At 50.2% G+C, this 16274-nt stretch overlaps 2 protein-coding genes across 3 annotated transcripts in view; one reads left to right on the top strand and one right to left on the bottom strand.

Annotated features, from left to right (window-relative positions):
• Window positions 1-750, bottom strand: part of DTX3 (deltex E3 ubiquitin ligase 3) — a 9322-nt gene extending 8572 nt beyond the window's left edge. The window contains exon 1 of the mRNA XM_032770105.2: window positions 568-750. The gene's annotated coding sequence lies outside the window, so the exon portion shown is untranslated. The remainder of the gene's footprint in view (window positions 1-567) is intronic.
• DCTN2 (dynactin subunit 2) overlaps window positions 1-16274 on the top strand; it is a 350710-nt gene that overhangs the window by 260276 nt on the left and 74160 nt on the right. The gene's annotated exons all lie outside the window — the stretch shown is intronic.

The following is a 16274-nucleotide window of genomic DNA, read 5'->3' as shown; positions in this document are numbered from 1 at the left end:
CACTAGTGTGACTCTCACTCGTGTCGCCCACACTGCTCAGGGAGTCCCCCCCCGGTGTGTGATTCCCAGCTCCTTCCACCCCCATGATTTACGCCCCCCCTCGCCTGGGCCCCTTCACCGGCGCGTCTGCCAATACCTGGAGCCAGGTGGGCACAGCCTCACAGAGCCCCAACAGGTCCCGTCTGTGTCACCCCCCACCGCCCTGAACCACCTGCCACGCTCCATGCCCCTGCTTGTGGTCCCCCCGCCACGTCCAGCCACCCCCCAGGCACCGTGGGCTCCCAGCACAGCCCCCTTTGTGCAGATGACGTGGGGCGCCGGCTCTGCCCGCAGCGTGGGGGTTTGTCCGTGGCAGGGACGTGGCAGCCAGCTGGGTCTGTCAACCTGTCCCCTGCCTCCCCACCTGATCTCCCCACTGCTCAGGCTGCAATCCTCAGCCGGCTGGGCAGGCCCCACTTCCCCATCCCCAGAGGGCTGGGCTGAAGGGCAGGCAGTGTTACAGTGCATGTGGGGGTCACAAGGGGTTGCAGATGTAGCCTGTGGGGGGCACCTTGCGGCCCATCTTACCAAAACGGCTGCTCCCAGATTACGTTGGATCTCTCACTATGTTCAGAGCCCCGCAGTCAGGGCAGGGAAGGAGCCGAATTCCTGGGACGGACTCGCTGCAGGTGGGGGGCCGGGCCAGCCGGACCTCAGGGTTTCTGGGTTGGGGGAAATTTTAACATTGAGTTTGGTTCCAATTCAGTTGGAAACTCCACTCCATTTTCCTTTTCGGAAACCCCTCCCCCCTCCCCAGGGTGCTCCCCAGATTAATTCCCCGGCCGGGCACCCACTGATTGAAATAGACAGTTTCACAGCTGCTGTTCAGTGCTGGGAAACCCTGAAACGGACACGAATCCTGGCAGTTTCAGTCAGCGGCAGGCAGAGACCCTGGGAGCAGCCCGGCCCGGCAGACTGCTCTGGGAAAAGCCTGAACTTCCAGACTCGCGGGCTGGCTGGCTCCCTGATTCCTCCTGAGCAGCCCTAGGATGGAGATTGTGGATGGGGGGGGTGTGAACGGTAAAACTCCCCCGGTTTCATTTAAGGGGCACCCGCTTCTTCCTGCACAGGGATCCAGCCAGCAAAGGGACATCCATGATTCTCCCCATCCCCCAGTGGGTGCTGATAAATAACATGCCCTGAAGGGCTTTTTCTCCTTACTGCCAGGGGGCTACAGGTTCGGTTGGTGGCTATGGCAGGGCCATTCATGCCCCTATTGCATTGGGTCTCCTGCCTGTCACATCCTCACTGGCCTCAGCAACACCCTGCCAGTTTCTCTTCTCCGTGGCTGTTCTCGGCCTCCCTGATATCCTGTGGCAGTGAGTTCCACAGGCCTGTGTGCTAACAAACCTCTAAGAACTTGCTCTGCCAGGCAAGAGGCAACCCTGGGGCATGCGAGGGGGGACTTGGGGAGGCAGCTGGCATAAGGAACTGAAAGGGATATGGCTCTCTGGGCCCTGCTCAATTGGTGCAGAGGATGCGGGAGGGGGTTGCTCCCAACCTGCAGGGAATGACCAGCATCTGGGGGAGGTGCTGTGTCCCACCAGGAACTGCCAACAAACAGCCTGTCTGGATCCATACAACCCAGTGCCCAGCAGCCATGGTGCACAAACCCCTCCCCCTGGTCTATAAGCCTCAGCCGGGCCCTGGAGTCTCTAGCACCCGGGAGCTCAGTGTGTCATGGGCGCTCCCCAGAGAGTCAGTGTCCCAGCGTGGGCTGTTCACTCCCAGAGCCCCTGGCGGTTGGCGTCACATCTGGCCGCGAGCAGAGTCTGGCATTGCGTCTGGGCAGAGGCCTCCAAGCTGCAGAGAGACCCACTGAGGCTTGTGCATCCTCTGATGGGACCAGGACCAGAGCCTGACCCAGCTCCAGGCTTGCAACCTGCGCTGGGAGACCATCTCCACCCCAGGAACTCCCCTCCCTGTTTCTGAGCTCCCTGCCCGGAATGCCCACCTCCGTGCTGCCACTGAGTGCCCGGGGCCCAGCCCTGCCCCACCAATGCTTACGCCCTCCCACCACCAGGACAATGCCACATTTGCCCCATGGCTTCCAATACCAACTGCAGGGTCCCAATCCCCCTACCGGCCATGCCTCAGGCTGAACCCCAGATCTCCTCTGCGCTCCTGCACCCCAGATCCCCCCAGCTGAGCTCGCTTCCCCCAGCTGGGCCGTTTGATGCCAGGTAACTCTTGGCTTGGAGGGGAACTGAGGCCCCAGCTTTGACTGATGTCACCAAGCGTCGGATAATGATGAAAACGGCCAGATCGAGAACATCTTGCAGCCAGATCCCTGCACGGTGGGGTCCTGCCTCCGCCCTTCAGTGAATGGAGGGGGTCAGTGTTTGCCTGGGAGACCCCCTGAGACCACCAGGGCACTGCAGGAAGTGTGTGGGAGGGGTCAGGCAGGAGGATCTCCTCACACAGTCAAGGCTGGCTCCAGGGCCAAGCTAGGGGGTGTCATGCTGCAGGGAGCCAGGTGGGCGCTGGAGCTGGTATTTGCCTCTGCTCCAGGCCATGGGTCAGTGCTGCTCACTGGCACAAGGGCTGGTACCAGCGGGGCCCCAGTGGCAGGGCCGGGAGGGGGCACCTGATGGGGAACTCCCCACCACAGGGATGACCCCTTTGCCAGTTCCCCAGGGGAGGAGTCTCTCCCACTGGGAGCAGCAGGCCAGAGGCTGGCCCCCCGTCCCCAGGGCAGCCCCCCTCCCAGTATGAGTGTGACCCTGTAGGCCCCCCCTCCACAGCAGCACCCCCAAGCTGCCATTGGCAATCACAGCTGCTGCAGGAAGGGACCCCACATCCCACCAGCTGCTCCCATGGGACCCTCTGGGAGCAAACCGGCACTGGCCAGCTGCTTGTGTTGGGGGGAGGGGGGTTCCCAGATCCAGTGGTCTGAGCCCTTGCAGTGTGTGTGGGGGGTGGGGGGGAACAGGCAAGAGACAGGGTTCCCCTCCCCCAGGGGTTGGGGGGCGCAATTGCTGGCAAAGACCTTGGCTTTTCCAGCCCCAGCTGGGCCCGGGGGGAGACCAGGCATGGACTGAGATGGGCCAGGGCTGCAGCGGATCCCCTCCCCGCCCCCTCTCAAACAGGTGTGTCAGGGCTGCTCCCCCACCCCCAGCACCATCTCCCTTCAAGGCGGGCTCCCAGGACGCGTCAGCCCCGCTGGAAGGGGCAGGGGCGCAGGGCTCGGGGGAGGCTGGCTCCACTTCCTACCAGGGGCCCCAGACCAGACAGTGCCCAGTGCTGAGATCCTGCTAGGTCAGCATTGCAGCCGAGTGCCGCCCCCCCACAACAGGCTTCATCCTAGTTTGCAGGTGGATCAGGCCCCATCAGGGCACCAGGCACGGGGGCGGGAGGGCAGGAACAGAGGTCGGGCTCTGTCAGGGCACCAGGCCTGGCATGGTGGGGGTAAGGCCTATCTGGGTGCCAGGTCGAGAGGGGTGGGATTGAGCCCAGCCAGGGCATCTCTGCCACAGGACAAAGAACGGGGGGAGGGGCGGGGGCATGGGCTGTTCTGAGCATCCAGCACAGGCAGAAAGCTGAGAGAGCACAGGGATCCTTCCCCCCCATCCCAGCATCCTTCAGCTCAGACCCCCCATCCTCCCAGCCTTCTCCCCTCCCCATCACCCCTTCAGCTCAGACCCCCCATCCTCCCAGCCTTCTCCCCTCCCCATCACCCCTTCAGCTCAGACCCCCTTAAACTCAAGAAAAAAAACAAATATGAAATAAAAAAACCCCATTCCTCAGCCTTCTCCCTCATCACCTTCAGCTCAGACTCTCTAACATGCTGTGTCCCTCTCATAACACTTATTCAAGTATCCAAAAAAGATAAAAAAGAAAAATAATGGAGGAGGGAATTATGAAAAAAGAACGTAAAATGAAGGGGGAAATTTGGTTGGGAACATGGGGGGAACACAAAGAGAAAAATAAAATAAACAACACAAATTCTTATAATGGGGGGAAAACCGCGAACATAAACAAAGATATGCTTTTTAATCAAAAGCAAAGGGGCCAATTTTTTAAAAAAATAAGTAAAAAAGAAAGGGAAAGATGGGCCATATTACTTCAACCTTCCAACAATAGAAAATTGGAGAAAAATTAGACCCACTAAACAAACCAATTTCACGGCTCTCACAGACAACAAATTCCCTACATTAACATACACAAACGAAACTCAAGAAAAGAAAAACAATCTCCTCCCCCTTCGCTAACCTTCACCCCCTGCTCGGAAGCCAGGCCTTATAACTCAACACTCAACCATTAAAACGGCTGTGGAACTTCACGGCCCCCATCCTCCTGCTCGGGGCGCGTGCGTTCCTCTGTGCGCGCCTCACATAACACCCCCTGCACGCCCCCACACTCATAACCCACACCTACCAAAACATCCCACACATCGTTCCATACCTTCAACAATCACGCTCTCATAGCCCTCTCTATATGCATAGTTAACAAAAAATGAACAACACCCTCCCTCCCCCACTTACCTCGCCCTTCCTCCCCCCCCTTCCTCCCTTCCCTCCGATCTTCACCTCCCATCACCCCTCCACTCTTCACTCACCCACTTCCCCCTTCACTCCATCCTTATTCCCTTTTCCCCACCCCCTTCCACCCCGCACCTCCCCCGGCCTGGATAGTTTATTGGTTCGCCCTTCTGCGCGGCCCCCGCGTCCGTCATTGTCACACATCAGCACCTCCCCCAGAATGAAGGCAGGCGCTGGCGTTTTTTTTTCTATGCATCCGGGGGCCAGGGCATCCTGGGCCGGGGGCCGACCCTGGGAGCGCAGCTAGGGGCCAGGGCCATGCAAACGCCCTCCGCCACGCAATCCCCTTTCCTTCTAACAGGGCCACAAAATAGAATAATGCGCACGCAGACTGACGCAAAACGCCACAAAATCTTGGCCGCCTGAACATAACAAATATGGAAGGGCCCCACATAAGAAAACATCCCAAAAAACAATGGAAGAAAACTAGCCCCTGGTACGTAGAGGTCCCCAATCCCCTCCCGAGAACCTGGATTTTTACCCAAAGGGCCATCAAAAAGTGGGGGGGCAAAAAAAGAAAAGCTTTTTACCATTCAGCTCAGGTATTGCTTTTAAGAGAAAAAAATGCCCAATTAGATAAGGCCCCCGCCTCATTGAAAACAACAACATGCCCCCCTTAACTTACCACCATAACCCCAAAAGGTCGAAACTAAAAAAAGCCCTGGGGTCATACCGCTTAACAAGCCCCCTCATTGTGAACTGGCCGCCAGGTTGGAGAAAATTGGCTTTGGGCTACCAAAAAAAAAAAATTTGAAAAATCCCAGGAAGAAATCAACAAAGTAATACCCAAAAACCCTGAAAAATAAAGGGTTTTTTGGAGAAAGGAAAATAAGGGAATCAAAGGTTTTGAAAAAAAACGTTCCGGAGAAAGAAGGAAGTGGGGTTTTTTTTACTTAAAAAAAGTCCCCCCCCCCCAGCCCCTTTGGTGGTGGAAAAAAAAAACCTACAGAAAGGGTTTGGGGGTTAGAAGAGAATTAAAGGAAAATGTAAAGGTAAACTCCGGCTTTTTTTACTGAAAAAAAACCAAGGAAACCCCTTTGAATACAACCCTCATCTTGGAAATGGCCCGTCTAGGAAACACCCTGGGGGCCCAAAAAGGGGCTCACCAGCCAAACTAGGCCCTTAAGACCCTTAGGGGGCCCTATATATGGATAAGATTTAGCTCACTAGCAAGAAAAGCCCAAGAGCCCGAAAAAAAATAATGTAAAACTGCCCCCGCCTCCTGGTTCTCTTTTTTTTTCCCAAGGAAAACCATCCTCCAAAAAAGGGTTGGTTGGGGGTTTTAATTAACTTCCCCCCCCCAACCTGGCCAGTGGGGGCCCCCAACAAACCAAACCAAAATAACAGCAAACAAAGAAAGCCACCAGCAAAAATAGCCAAAAACTGAAAAACATATGGGAAAGGAACAATATCGAGAAGGAAAGAAAAAGAAAAAAGAAACCTCAATAAACACCACAAGTGGGGGGGCAGAAAAAGTTGGCCCGCCCCTTTTTTGCCAACGAAACCCCGCTGAAGAAAAAAAGACGACGAAGAGCCAAAAAAGAAAAAAAAAGCGAAAAAAAAAGAGATAGTTCATTCCCAAAGAAAAAACAGAATTTAACCCATAAGTCCCCACCAAATCAACAGAAAAAAGCTATAATAAGGGTACCACAAGAACCATCAGCCAAGCCCAGCTGGGTTTCCCAAAAGAAAGAAACAAAATCATTGAAAAAAAGAGCGGAAAAACCCGCAAGCAACCTGGAGCAGAAATACAAACAATGAAATCCACCAAAAAACCTACTGGCTAGAAGAAACCTAAACCGAAATGTGCACAATGGAAAAAAAAACGGCGCCCGCCCCTAAAAGCTAAGACCCCACCAGAGAAAATTTGAACCCAAAGGCCTTGCCCCCTTAGGCCCACCCCAAGCAAAAGGGCCTTCCCACCAAACTGGATTAAACACCCTATATGTGTATGGATAAATACAAAAAAAATCGTAGCTGTCAAGTTTTGGGGGCCCCCCCGAAAAAATTTCAATGAACAGACCCCCCCCTTTCGACCGGCCTGCCGCGGCCAAAAAAAAGGTGGGACCAGAAAAAACTTAAGAGGCCCCCACTACCACCTCTTGCCACCGCCGTCACCCAACCAAAACCAACATGGGGGAAAAGGTTTCCCTTTCACCCCTGATCCAGGGCCCCATCCATGTAAACAAAGGGGACTGGCCCCAAAGGACCCTACCGGAGCCCAACACATTCGGGGGCCAGTTTAATGTAATAGCAAAACAGCTTCCCAGAAAAGGTGCCCAAACATTGGGGGAATAAAAAAAAAACAAACCAAGGAAAAAGGGGTGCCTTTCAAAAAACAAGCAAGGTTCTTTGGCTTTTCAATAAGATTTAAAAAAGGGAGCAAGCCTCCCGCCCGGAGATTCCCGACCACCTTACTTCTGGGATGCCACAAAGGCATCCTTCATAGGCAGTCACTGAACACGAAATTCCCCTGGCAGCCCAACCTCCAGTGCATAGAGAGCGCACAAACGCCCACATACTCGCCTCTGGATTCTGGCCGCGCCAAACCCCCTTACAAAGAAAAAAAAAAAGCCGCCCTACCACCCGCAAAACCCTCTGCCCAAACCCATAAGACCCCTGCGGGGCTCCTGGGCCGCGGCCATCAGAACGGTATTCTCTGCGCGGAATCCGCTGGGTTGCCGCGCGAGTGCGGCGTGGCGCCAATGGCCTTGGCTCTCCGCCCCCCTATCAATTCCTTGTGCGGGCGCCCCAATTCTGACACGTCCACCTGCTAACCTCTCTAACAGCCCCCCAAAAACGGTCCGCCTCTACACCACCTCTCTGAGCAAAGGACCTGCTGCGCAATCTTGAACAGCCCCCAGACGACAAAAGCCTCGAGCGAGGCGGCGGGGAGGCTACTAATCCGGAAAAAAAGACTTCCAGAACCTGAGAGGCGCAGCCCAAGCGCCGCGGGGCGGAGCGGGGGTCGCGGCAAAAGGACGGGCGGCCTTCCTGGCTGGGCGCGGGCGAGCGAGGACCGCTCCGGCTCTCGGGGGGGGGCGATGCGAACGATGGGGCTGCGCGACGACTTATGAGAAAGGAGGGAGGGCTCGGGATGATGAGTAGGCGGAAGGAGCAAGGTTTATACATAAGAATGGTAGGGAGAGGAAATTGCAGGGACGAGGAGAAAATTAAAGAATCACACACATAGAAAACTAGGTTATATGTGAGCAAACCCGAGCAGAGATAATAGGGGGCAAACGAGACGACCAGCGACAGTTGCTCTGGGAAGCCAACAAGCTCTTTTAACTCGCACTTAGAGCTGTGGGGAGGCAGGGAGATACTGACACGAGACGGGGGGGTAGAGGACTTGGCCAATTGGCCCGTGTAGAAGAGGGGGCAGGGGATTACACCACAACAGGTTTCCGTGGAAACAGGAAGAAGGTGGCGCAAAGAGAGGAAAGTCAAACAAGGACGCCAGCAGCCCAGCTGGACGGTGTCCTGCCCCGGGAGCAAGGAGAGGGCACGAAGTTTTTCTAAGCAGCAGGTGCACGCATAAGCGGATGGGCAGTGACAAGGCTGGAGAAACGAAGAATGCCACACAGACTGAGTCATCGCATAGACTGGGTTGGGGTAGTCATCCCAGGAGGTCCACCCCACGTGTGGCGCCCTGCCTAGCAGAGCTGAGCCAGGCCCTCAAGCCCAACAGTGCTACATACTCCGAGGCAGGAGGGAAACGTGACGCCACAGGAGGGCCATTGACGGGCTCAGGACACAGCAGGTTAGGGATGACGTGGTACCACAAACTCGAGGTGATCCTGACTCCCACCCTACTCACTAGGCAATCAGTGCCTATGGTATGACGGAGGGACTGGTGTCTTAATGTATCTCTCTGAGAACAAATGTGTCGAGCCTCGCTCATCAGGTGTCCCCGTAAGAGATACAATTCTTAGAGTATCTTAGATAGGTGGGAAGAAGGTGTTAGCAATTGAGAGCGAGAAAAGGAGCGCAGTGAAACTTAACAATGCTGGCACCTCTGATGCCTGGAGCAATAATGGTGGCCGTCTCTGGCCAAACTCGGATAAAAAAAAGGATGCAGCTGAAGGTGTTGGAGACAGAGATCAGGCTGAGACTACACCTGCGCGGGTAAAAGGGCTTGAGCCAGAGTGGAGAGGGACTGGAGGGATGGGTGGCGGAAGCTATGCTGGAGATAAGGAAGTGAGAGGAGGGAGACCTAGGGGTCTGGGGCTCACGGCCGCCCAGAGTGGACCGGCAGGGTTCTGGTTCTCGTGTACCCTACAAGCCTCTGTTTTAGAGACCTGTTCCAGTCATCAGAAATAAACCTCTGTTTTGCTGGCTGGAGTCACGTTGAACTAGCAAGAGATAAGAGGGGTGCGGATCCGTGCTCTCCAGGACACCGCCAGCTGGACAGCTCGCTTGTAGAGAGAAGCACAGAGAAGGGGCAGAGATCTGAACTGCCAAATAGAGACCCAGAGGTGACGCACCGCGTGAGTTCTATATTATGCCATGAAGAAGTCTGCTCAGGGAAGGAGTCTCCCAAAGTTTGACTGGCTTATGGGGAGCAGTCCAGAGCATCGAGACTGGGGACTCTCGTGACTGGGTGAGCAGTGAGTAAGGATTGCTACTGCACAATAATGGCGATTCTAGACAGTAAGTGTTTACTTATTGGGGAGTAGATGTAAAAACAGGGGAGATAAAGAGGACAGACAATGCTGAGAAAAGAGCTGAAGAGAAGAGGAGAAAAAGGATTAAGGGGGAGGTTAAACACTTGAAGTGTGTGCCAGCGAGAAGGAATGAGAGAGTTGAAGTAACAGGTCCCCTGAGCCCACGAGCAAGGCGAGTGCGAGACGCTCCACGTAAAGGAGCGGATGACGCTTCGCTCGACCTAGCAGAAAGAAGAGAGAAGGGTTTGCTAGGAGGAGTGCCGCGGGGATATGAGACAGCGAGGCGAGGGTCCAGGAGGCAAGAGGAGTACATGGCACTGCTCGACGCGTTGCGCCAAAAAGAGTTTGGTGATCACGAGTAAGCACTGCACAGGGTTCTTACATGGAAAATGGGGAGAGCCACCTGAAGCGAAATGAGGATGTAGGCGAGTAGCTTGGGAATGGGTGGGGTGATGCTAGGGAGAAGCTCCTTAAAAAGAACTGTGATGCTGTAGCACAATGAGAGAGTTACGCATGGGAAGTTCACCAAGGCTACAGTTATCGTGATTGAGAGAAGGAGAAGGAGAGGCAGGCGTCTGAGGAAGGCAGAGAATATCTGACCAAGGATGGGGTCTACAACCAAATATGGACGCACGTCAGGTATGAAGCAAGCCAGCACTGGGCGTGAGGGTGTTGTTGGCGAAAAACACAACAAAGGCTCTTATCATATAGATTGAGGGTTACCAGCGGGCCCACATTAGCAAAGACCAGTTAGACAGAAAACCAAGCCTTAACAGGGGGGTTACCTTTGGGCCTGGTTCCCAATAAAAAGTCCCCCATGAAGAAAAACCATGAAAATTTCGAAGGGCAGGCCCAAAAAAAGGAACAAGACGAAGCCAGACCCATTCCAAAGGTAATGCACCAAAGGGGGAGATTAAAAACAGGGTTTTCCCCCTCCCCTGAAAAGAGCCAGCCTCCGTGGGCGGAAAAGAAAAAACAAGAAATCCCACGCCATGCAAACGGCATAACGCCCCTGTGCTTTTTCAGTCCCAAATCCAGATTTTACCCTTGGCCCTTATAATAGTGGCGGGAACAGGCCTGGCCGCCCAAGGAAAGGGAAACAATGGAAAGGCCTTGCCCCCCCCGATGGTTGAAAAACCCGGAAGCCTCCCCCTCAAAAAACAATGCCAAAAAAACGGAGCGGTTTTTTCCCCCCAGCCGCCAGTCCCCCAAACACCCCCACGGGAGGACCTCCTGTTTTATACAACAAGCCGCCGGGCATAAGCAAGGCCGGGGGCGGGGGGCCCCCCCTTTTGGTTCTTAAAAGCCGGGTCAAAAAAGCCCACCTTGGGTTTTTTTTTCCCCCCCCTGGGGGGAAAGAAAGGAAAACCCCAAAAACTCGCAGCAGTTAAACATCAGTTAGAAAATTGGGCCCCCCAGAAAGATGAGCCGCTTTGCTGAAAAGAAGACCCTGAAAAGGCAGCACAGAGCAAGAAACCCATGAAGGGAAAAGAAAAAAAGCCAAAAAGCAGAAAACAAAAACCAGTGGGCCCATTGGGCATAAAGCACAAGAGACCCCCCGGCCCACATGCGGGGATTTGGGTTTTATTACCCCATCAAACCCAAGAATAAGGGCCCCCTTTTTGAAAAAAGGGTTGGGCTTTGGACCAAAAATTGGGGGAGGAAAAAAAAATCCCTAATCCTAGTGGCCCCCTTGGGGTAAATAGGGGGGGCTGCGGTCAAAGAAAGAAAAAAATCCCCTTTTAAAAAAACCAGCCCCGCGCGTACTGGAGGCCCCAATGAAATTCATAAGCAAGCACAGGAAACAAAAGGCCCCACTTTGGAAGCCCCCCACAAGCCCCCAAAACGGTCGGGGAATATCCCATTTGAAAAGCAACAAAAGGGGGGTTTTTTTCTTTACCAACAACTGAGTCAGAAAAAAAAAAGAAGGAAACCAAGGGGGTTGGGGCCAGACCCTTTGGGCTGGGCAGAGAGGAAATAGGGCCGCCCCCCATCCCCCCAAGAAGGGACAGTTTGCCAAAGAACAACAAATCAACGGCTTGGGCAGCCGAAATGGTTTTTTACCCAGAAAATGCAAAGGGCAAAGGAATAAACAGCCCAGAATATTTAAAACACTGATAAACGGGCCATAAAATAGGAGTAAAATAAAACAAAGACAACCCAAAATGTGGGCCATTGCCCAATTGGGTTGTTTAAACAAGGAAAACAAATCCCGCAGCAAGCCGTGGGGCTTTAGACCCCCCTCCCCAAGAACCAGAAATTGGAAAAGGGGAAAATATATATATATATTTTCCACAGAAAGAAGGGGTTTTTTCTGTTGGGAAAGAAATAACCAAAAGGGGGTCTAAAGAATTCCCTGTGGGGACTTATTTCCTGTCCCCAGAAATCCGCCCCAGACCGGGACCCCAAGGTCAGGGTTATTGGGCCAATTTCCAAACGCTAGAAGCCCAAAAATCGTTGGTTTAAACAAATAGAAAAAAAACAACACAGGGAAAGCAGAAACAAACAGCGGAGTGGGGTTGAATTAGAAAAATAATCAAAGCGTATTGGGGGGGGCCAGCTGAAACCCCCATAGCAAAATCAAAGGAAAAAAAAAAGGGAAAAAAAAAAAAAAGAGGAAATTGAAGAAAACCTGGAAGAAAAAGTTTTACAGGGGGGGGCCCTGGAAAACAAAAGACGAAAACCTCTAGAAAGGAGTGATGTTGGGGGGGAAAAAGTTGGAAAGGGGCCAAAAGTGTTTCCCCAAAAGTTGGGTGGGGGAGCGGGTGAAAAGAAGGCAAAACTCGGGGGGGGGCTGTGGAAACTCCCTAAGCTGGGGGGTGGGAGACAAGGTTGGGGCATTTTTTTCCAAACAGAAACCTTTACCCCCCAGAAAAAAACCCAAAACCCCGCGCTTCAAAAAAGATGGCCTTCCTTCCCTTGTCCCAAGAAAAAAGAAGGTGGCCCAAAAAGTGCTTAGGAAAAAACAACTTTAAGATAACTCTGCGAGAAAAACCTCAAAAAACCTCCCCAAAGGGCCCCTTCTTTTGGTTTAAAGAGGAAAACCCCCCCGAAGGGGTTTTTTTTGAGGAAAGAACCACAATAAACCAAAACCCCATTAAGGGGGGGTTGGGGAAAGAGGGGAAAAAAAGAATTTTTTTTTTTTTTATAAATAAAAAAACAACAAAACAAAACCAACCAACCACAGAACACACCGCACCAGAAAAAAATTTAATTAAACAACATTGAAAAGTGGGTTTTTGAAGTCCCCGCAGGAAAAATTTTTAGAAAAAGATGTTTAAGTTTAAAAAACATAACGGGTTAAAAAAAAATTATATAGAACAATCAAGGAGAAAAAATTCCAAAACTTTATGGAAAAAAAAACACCACTTGTTTGTCCTCTTGCCCCCCCACGGCTCTTTTTTTGTACAAATATTCCCCCCCAAAAAACAAAAAGCCCCCCCTGGGGGGGCCCCCCCCCCCCAAACAGCCCAATATTATTTTTTGGTTGAAACGTTGGGGGTATCTTGGCCCCCCTAAAGGTTTAAAAACCCCAAGGGAAAAAAGAAAAACCCAAGGGGTTTTGGGGAAAATTTTTTTGTGAAAAATGGTCCAACCCAACTGGCCGCAGTCTTTGCCCTTCCCAAGGGAAACAAGGCCCAAAGGTTTTTGGTTTTTGAAAAGACCCTCCCTTAAGAATAAAGAAAAGGTAGAAAACATCAAGTATCCCCCTAAGTAAAAAAAAATTGGTAATTTAAACCCCCTTTGGGAAAATTCAAATTCGATGTTAAAAAAATCCAACGCTTTTGGGCTGTAGTTTTCCTTTGAAAAAGCCCCTTCAAAAGAAATTGGTCTTTTTTAACATAAAACGGGGGTTCTTGGGGGGGGGTTTCTTTTTAAAAGGCAAAAGCTTGTGGAAGAATAAAATTGAGAGGGGCCCCTTTGAAAAAAAAAAAAAAAGTTAAAAAATGGCCCCTTTATTTTTGGGGGATTTGTTTTTAATTTTGGGGTAAAAACCCATTTTTCCACACTTATATTGGGTTTTTTAAAATTATTGGTTTTTTTTTTTTTTTGTAAATTGGTAAAAGAGTGGGGAAAATTCTTTTTTCAAATTTTTTTTGAATTCCCCCCAAGGTGTTTTTTTTCTTTTTTAATGTTTTTTGGGTTTTGAACATTTTTTTTTTGTTTTTTTCTATATTTTTTAAAATTTTTAAAATTTAAAACTAATTCATTCCTCTGAATAGGCCGGTTCCGTTTTTCCCCCCCTGGGGAAAAACCCGTTTATAAAGACCTTTCCAACCTTTAAAAAATTTCCAAGGTTTACAACCAAAAAATTTTTTTTTTTTTTTGTCCCCCCCCTAAGAAAAAAAAAATTTGGTTTTTTTCCAACATTTTTTTGACAAGGAAAAAAAATGGCCTCCCCCTTTTTGTTGGGGGAACAAGAAAAAAACCGTCCCTTTGCAAAATGGGGGGGTTGCCCCCCAAGGGATGAAAAAAGGCAAAGGATGATAAAAAATTCCAAACCCCTCCCCTGGGGGCCCCCCATAGACCCCCCCACCAAATGCCCAGGGGATTTTTTCTCCATTACGGCCCCCCAATGTCTTTCCCCTGGTACTTTAAACTGGCCCAGAAAAAAAAAATTCTCTGGGCGCGCCCACTTTGGTTGGGGGTTAAATAAAAAAAATGTGGGTCTGGGGTTTTCCAAAAAAAACTTTCCCCTTAAAGCCTTTTTCCCCTGGTTAAAAAAGCCTAAAGGCCCCTGTTTTAAATTTTTTTGGTTTCCCTGGTCCATGGACTAACTAACCAAAAAAAACAAATGGGGGCCCCAACTCAATCCTTTTTTTTTGAAAAAAATCATTGTTGGGAAATTTTTTATTTTTTTTTTAAATCTATTCTGGCCATTGGGGGGCTTATCTGCCTTTTAATGGAAAAAAATTCCCAGAAAAAAAAAATTTTTGGGGGGGGCCCCATGTTTGGGTTTGGGGTGGGGATTAATGAAAAATCAAAGATTGCCCCCCTCAGGCCCGGTTGGGGTTTGTGGGGTTTTGTGGGGGGCGTTTTCCCAAGTTTTTTATTAACATGGCAAAAACCTTCACAAAAAATGCCCCCCCTGGTTTTTGGGGCAAATGTTTAAATTCCATTGGGGTTTTTTTTAATCCCCAAAAATTTTTTGTTTAATAAGAATTCTTCCGCAAATTGAAACAAAAAATTGTTTTTAAGGTTTTTGGGCCCCTTTTTGAAAAAGGCCCCTGGGGGCCCCAATGGGAACAAAATTTTAATAAAAAGTTTTTTTTCATCCACAGTTCCCAACAAACCCAAAAGGACTAATGGCGCCCAAGAAAAAAATCCCTAAAACAGAAGCATGGCCCAAGCCCCCCATCAAAAAGACTTTTTGGGGGAAGGAAAAAACTTTTTTAAATAAAGGGGTAAACAAAAATGGAAAAAAAATTTTCAAAGGAAATGGGGGTTTTTTAAATTCGTTTCAAGTGGCACTAAACACAGGAAAAAAGCAAAACAGATAAAAATGGTTAAATTTTTTTATTTTACAAAAGTTTGGGGGGGGGTAAAGTAATCCCCAGTGGCAAAATCCAAAACAAACCATTTTTAATTGGTGGGCCCTTTTAACCCCCCTCCCACCAAACAAATTTCCTTCTTTTATGGTTTCAAAAAAATTAACTCCTGGGTTTTCCAGCCCCTCCTTATTTTCCCTGATTTTAAGCACCTTGCATGCAAAATAGAAAAAACTAAGTTTTTGGTCCTCATCCTTCCCCTTTTTTTGTTTGCCCCCTCCTCCAAGGAAAGCCCCCTAAAAAACAAGATTGTTATTTCCCCCTAAGCCTCTTGTTGGGATTTTGGGTTTTTTTTTTCAGGCTAGGCCAAGTGGGCCTTTTTTGGAACAACACATAAAAAATGGCTGACAAAAACCTGGGCCAAAAGTTTTTTTAAAATTTGGAAAAAAAAAATTTGTTTAATTCCCTCCCCCAATAAAACAGGCCCCGCCATTTTTTGGCTTTGATGGAAGGAAAATTCAATACCCCCATGCCAACCTCCCCATTTTTGGGGCATTTTTGGTTTTTATTCCTTGGGTGCCAAGTTGGCCCCAAACAATTCCCCTTTAAAGTCCCCCAACTTGCCCCTCAAAAATAAAAATGGGGGCAAAAAAAAAAAATGGAAATGGTTTTTCAGCCTTAAAGTTTTTTGAAAAAACACTCCCCCAAAAAAAAGTTTGCCCCCCGGCCAGTTTCCCCTGTCCCCTCTCTTCGGTTTTTTTTTCCCCCCTTTCCCCTCTTTTGGTACTTTAAAGGCCATCCCCCCCCTTAATCCTTTACTCTCCCTTGCGCAACCTGGGGAAAAATCCCAAACTGGCCCCCCAGCCAAAAAATGCCCCCAAAATTGGGCTGTCTTTGGCACCTGCTTTTTTTTTGGCCTTATTTTGCCCCCTAGGGTTTAAGTTGGGGGGCCAAATTCCCCCTTTGGGGGGTAAAAACTCCCCTTTACTAAAAGTGGCACTTGGGTTTTGCCCCCGCATCCATAAACACACCAGAAAAAAAGGAAAGTGACCTAAAAAAAACCCCTGACACTGGTGTTTGGGTTTTTTTTGGCAAACATCCCCTTGGCCTTGCGATTCAGTCCCCTTCCCTTTGTTTGCAAAACAAAAAGAAAGGGGCCGCCTCCCAAAGAAATGGGGTTTTTTGTGGGGGTTTTTCCCCACCCCTTGGTTGGGGTTTTTCAGAAGAAAAACAAAATGGAAAAAAGGGGTTTTTATATATAACCCACTGTCCCCCCCTTTTCATAAACCTAAGCTGCCCTTGCGCTTAACACTTGGGGGGGGCCCCCCCCCCCTTGCTTTTCCCAAAATTTTTTCCCTCTTGGAGATTCCCTTTGGGACACAATGAGAGGGACCACAAAAATAGAAAAGGGGTTTTCTGGGGCTTTTTCCATTAGGAATTGGTGTTTTGCGGGGGGGCAAGTTTGGAATAAAAAGAAAAAAAATTTGCCAAATCTTTCAATGGCAAAAACAAAGGGGCAATTTATGGGGGGGGGTGGT

This window comes from Chelonoidis abingdonii, chromosome 26 (assembly GCF_003597395.2).
Source record: "Chelonoidis abingdonii isolate Lonesome George chromosome 26, CheloAbing_2.0, whole genome shotgun sequence".
Taxonomy (NCBI): Eukaryota; Metazoa; Chordata; order Testudines; family Testudinidae; genus Chelonoidis; species Chelonoidis abingdonii.
Note: the sequence above shows the minus strand (reverse complement) of the source record. Positions and strands in the feature narration are given on the sequence as shown.